This window comes from Juglans regia, chromosome 3 (assembly GCF_001411555.2).
Source record: "Juglans regia cultivar Chandler chromosome 3, Walnut 2.0, whole genome shotgun sequence".
Classification (NCBI taxonomy): Eukaryota; Viridiplantae; Streptophyta; class Magnoliopsida; order Fagales; family Juglandaceae; genus Juglans; species Juglans regia.
The window spans coordinates 28,180,623-28,186,482 of NC_049903.1; positions in this window are offsets into that span (position 1 = coordinate 28,180,623).

Here is a 5,860-nt window from a genome sequence, read left to right on the forward strand (position 1 = left end):
CATCTTCTCTTCTTTTGGGTAATTATATCCTATAGTAAAGGGTGATTGGACTTGGACAGGACTTTGCAGTTATTTGTAATGGAAAGCATTTAAGGCAATGTCTACCCTCATTTAGGTGTCTTAATTGCATGCCTGATTATCTAACTGAACTATCCCAACCATTAGCAAACACACTTCTATTTTAGGTTGTTATTTATCTTCTTGGTTCCATGAGTTTCTAAATTTTCAAATGTTTATAATACTTCTCAAAGTGTCAGGACCCAAAAGATTTTCGACCAATCATTTTTGTTGAGCGAGGTATGTTTGTTGTAGTTCTTCCTAAGGTTGATTCAGTTTATCTTTGTTAAATGGTTGTAAAGTAGTCACATTTGTTAAAAGATGTTAGAGTAGTGCCGTAATCAAAGTTTTGAATTTCATACTGTACCGTTTAGTATGGCTGAAATATATTGTTTTTGTAACGTAGCCGGTACAAAGAAGGATATAGTTTCGTACTGGTTGGACTTTCGGCCATTTTGGCCCATACCGACCGATATTTCGGTTGATTTTTCATTTCTTCAAACTGCAAGCTCATTTTTTGACCCCATAATTCAAACTAGACTATTTATAATTTCTATATATTTATATATAATTTATTCATATAGAGACTATTATTTTAGAATATAATTTATTTATATATAGACTATTATTTTAGAATATAATTTATATATATAATTTATTTATATATAGACTATTCCGAAACGGTATCTGAAATGGTATCAATACCAAAATATCTCATTTTAATGTCTTGACCGAAACGGTCACCGAAGCAGTATTCAAAACATTGGCTGCAATGGTATAAAAATTGTAACTTTTTGCACATAATGATGTCTCGTTATAGTGGGGCGCAAAGACTAAGGTCTCATTTGGTTATACAAAACCAAACCATCTCATCTAGGGGTGGGCAGCGAGACACTGCTTCTGCCCTCGCTGCCCTTCCCCTTGTCGGCGGGGCAGATTACCCCGTCTGCCAAATGTAGCGACGGGTGGCCCGGCATTTGGCACCAAAGCGGGGGGGATACAGGGTGACCTCGCCGCCCGCTTATATATAATATATATAAATAAAATTATATATATATAAAACAAGGCATGGAACGATGCTTGGGTTTTTTTATTTTTACTTAATAACAAGTGACGAAACAACATCATTTCGTCATTTATTAAGATTGCCCCTCCCCGCGAGCCCTCATTCTCAGTTCTCTCACTTTGAATCTCTCTCTCTCTTTGAGTCTCGCTCACTCTCTGTATCTCCGATTCTCCATCACCGTCAAAGATGCCGCTAAGCTGTCACTGTCATTCCCACTATGCCGTAGCCTTCCGTTAGCATCTTCGTCGTCGAAGCCGAACATAAGAATCTTGGTTAAAGTTTTATTTTTGTTGATTTATGGAATGAAGATTGGAGGAAGGATGAGGTTTAATGGGAGGTGGAGGATGTGATTGTATTTGTGAATTGTGTGTTGTAGAGACTTGATTGTGCATGTGGTTTGATGATTGATGAACTAACGTGTGTGAATCTGTCTGTGTGATTTTGATTTTTTTGGGTTTGTATTATGTAATGCGTTTTGAATTTTGATGATGGAATTATTGATAGTTAATCATGATAGTGATTTTGTGGCTAATTAATTTGGATTGGAACCCTAAATTAATTTAGGGTTTCGAAATACTCTAAGTCAATTTGGAGTTTCGAAATACCCTAAATTAATTTGGGTCTTATTGTCTTAAAGATATTTGGATTAAATTTGAAAACTTTGCTTAAAAAAACAAAAAGATTACCCATACAAGGCTTACAAGCTAGGCCACTTATATATATATATATATATATATATATATATATATATATTGCCTACTCGATATCCATTGTATTCAAAGCTTTAAAATTCTCATCCTTAGTTATGGGACACTAAAACTTTTCATGTTTGATTTTTTTCTTTATCACAAAGCTGATCTATATATATATATATATATATATAATATGGTTCAAATGCTAGTTAATATAGGTAATATTTCATATAAGATACACAATGTCACAATATATATTTTGTTCAAATGGTTTTAAGTTTTTTTAGTTCAACTGGAACAATAATTTTTGAAAACAATAGTATTTTTTTTCTTTATGTTTGTGGATGATAAATTTTGCAATATGCTTGAATAAGAATCGTAAGGGGTAGTGGTTGTGATACAAACTTATGTGAATATAATGGCTATGAATTAATTTGAAGATTTGGATTTGATTATTAATAAATTATTAAAACTTGAAAGCATCAACAAAAGCTTCTAACTACTTTTTGTTTGTTGAATTTTTTTTTCTTTTTGGTTAATTTTCATTTTGCAAATCAAAATTATCACTTTTACCTTTTTATCAAATTGTTAATACTTGGATGTTAATTGTTTGGCATGTTGCTATATTTGCTATAATTTCAGATCTGTTGTTTGCTTGAGTTTATACCCATGGATATTTCAGCAGATTCTAGTGCGAGTTCCTCTTTCCAGGCCTAAGATACCCCTACTCCTACCACTACTCTTACTCCTACTCCTGGCCCAACATCTACCCTTACTCCTATAGAATCTTGTCCCGCCCCCAAGCCCAACAAGAAACCTACTTCCATAGTTTGATCTCATTTCACCAAATTAGAGGGTGGTGACCCCAATAACCCCCGAACCAAATGTAACCACTGTGAAAAAATTTATGGTTGCCACTATAGGAAACATGGTACCTCACACTTAAAGGTGCACTTAGAAGAACAATGCAAAAAAAGTCCAATATTAAGATCATTACAAGAGAATAGTTAAGCTAGGCTAGAACTTGGACTTAAAAAAAATGGCGAATGGGAGTAGTGGGGGTGTAAGGTCAGGGGGTGTACTAAGTATGATCCCAATGAGTGTAGGAGACACCTAGCTCCCATGGTCATCATGGACGAGCTACTTTTTAAAGTTGTTGATGGGAAAGGGTTCCAAGCGTATTCTCACTACTTGGAACCAATGTTTAATTTTCTTTCTCGCCGCACGGTGGCAAATGATGTAAAAAAATATTATTTTTCTGAAAAAGAGAAGTTGAGGAATCAGTTGGCGGGTCAATTTGTTTGCCTCACCACTAATACTTAGACATCAGTCCAAAATTTTAATTATATGTTTTTAACTGTGCATTTTGTTGATGGTGATTGGACATTGCATAAAAAACTTATAAAACTTTGTAAAATCACTGACCACAAGGGTGAGATGATTGGGAGGGCTTTGGAGGCTGCAATAAAGGAGTATGGGTTGACACGAGTTATTACAGTCACAATTGATAATGTCACGTCTAATGATGTCGCATTGGGATATCTTAAGGCCTATCTTAGAGAGGCAAATAAGACAATCATAGGTGGTGAGTGTAGACGCATGTGAGATATGTGACACATATTTTGAATCTTATTGTCATTGATGGGTTGAAGAATCTTCATGACTCGATTGCTCGGGTTAGGACTACTGTGAGATGGATGAGATATTCTCTTTCGAGATTGGAGAAATTTAAGATTGTTGCGCGGTTTGCGGGTCTAACACCCAAGAAGGGTCTTTGTACTGATATGCCTACACACTGTAATTTTTTTATGTTGGAGACGGTCCAAGAATATAAGTTAGCATTTGTATTATTGGGTGATGAAGACATCCAATATATAAAATATTTTGATGATCACGGGAGATTGGGGAAACCCGTGGTTGATGATTGGGAAGTTGTATATATTTTCGTAGATTTTTTTAGACTTTTCTACGAGGTCATCATGATAGTATCTGGCACTTTGTACCTTATATCCCATTAATTCTATCAGCAAATATGTAGGTTAAAATAAGAATTAGATGATATAGTTGCGGGTGATCACATTAGGCTGCGGGAGATGACATTGATTATTAGGCTGAAGTACAACAAGTATTGGGAAGATTTCACTAGGGCTAATATTTTGTTATATGTAGCTATTGTCTTTAACCCTTGGTTTAAGGTGGATGGCATCTTATTTGGATTGAGAATTGCGTATGAGCAAGCATGGGCGGGACATATTGCAGCAAGGGTTAGGAAAAACCTTAGTAGATTATTTAATAAGTTTACCGTCTTGCAGGGTCGTAAAATTGCGGCACCTACACCTTAGCCCCCACCAGTTCCAGAAGCCAAGGTTGAGAAAATACGTAGATTGGACTAGGTTGAGAGGTTGGAGCAGACCCCTTTCGTCCAGAGTTCTACAGAGGCTTAGTCAAATATAGACAGAAACTTGGTAGCGAAGTTTCAACCATTTTCACGAGAGTTTGCTATATTAAGTTGGTGGAATGTGAATGTCATGAAGTATCCCGTCCTTGGAGAGATAGCCCGCAGTCTTTTTGCCATTCCTATTAGCACCGTAGTCTCAGAGTCGGCGTTTAGCACCAGAGGGCGCGTATTAGATTCATTTTGGAGTTCATTAGCTCCTATCACTGTGGAGACTTTGATTTGCATGTAGAATTGGATCACAGGAACTCCAATTCATATTCTAGATGTTCTTGACTATGAGGAAGTTGACGTCAAGGATGAGGGTGGTGATCAGCCTAGATCTGATAATAGTGCGACTTGAATTTCATTTTCTTATTTTAATTTCTTTATTTTCATTTAATCGGTATTAATTTGAAATTTAATTGTTATAGTGATACAAGAGATGGCGTCTACGGCTACCTCCGATGCAGTATGATTTTGTGTGTATTGGACTCATCATTGCCATGGTTTGCACAATTTATCCCTTAGTTATTTTTTGCATTTATAATTTTATATAATATTTTAGTATCTAATTATTTTGCTTGTGCTTTTTGCTTTTATATTCTCAATATACATATGCCGAATCCTAATCCTAAGGATCCAATAATGTATGTTCATCTTCATCCCAACGACCCAATCTTATCTTAGTTAGTACTTTTAATATTTTGTATTTTAAATTTTTGTTTCATGTTTATAACTTTATAATTATAATTTTTATTTTTATTTTTAACTTATAAATATTGCAGGTTTTATAACTTTTATGATCTCGATTCTCAGTCTCACAGTAGTCGACACAACTCAGTATCAATGAACTTACTACCATCCCAAATTGATCAAATTTAAAATGTTATGATTTTGTTAATTTACAATTAATTGTAATGTTGCTACAATAGTTAATAGTGCAATTTATAATATTTACTATTTTTAGATGAGTTTGTAATATTGTAATAGTTTATTAGTTTTCTTAATTTGTATAATTGTAAATTTGTAATAGTTTAATACCTTAGTGATGATTATTAGTTAATACTTAATAATATTAGTTGAAACTTAGTATATAGTTATTAGTTCTTCTATCTATATAATTTATTTTTTGTTTTCATTTTTTAAATAGATTTATTTATTTAGTTAAATTATGGGCCCAAAATGGTTCAAAAACATATTCTAGGCCCAAATAATTGAACTGGGCAGAAGGCCTAGTAGGGGCGGACGGATGGAGGTCCACCCCCCCTCCCCCCCACCCCGAGCAGCAGATGGGGTACCCTGCCCCCGCATGGATGGGGGTGGGGTACGGGAAAAATTCTTTACGTCCGCTCATGCTGGGACAAGGGGCAGGGAAGGGGTGGCCCCGCTCCGTAGGGGGCAGGTAGCACCCATAATCTCATCTCATATAATCATTACAACTTTTTCAAATTCCCACACAAAATATTATAACAAAAATAATATTAAAAATTTATATTATAACATTATTTTATTTAACTTTCAACAAAACATCTCATCCGATTTCATCTTAACTGTGTAACCAAATAAGACTTAATGATGTTTCTAGATGTAGCTTTTAACTTCTTGAGA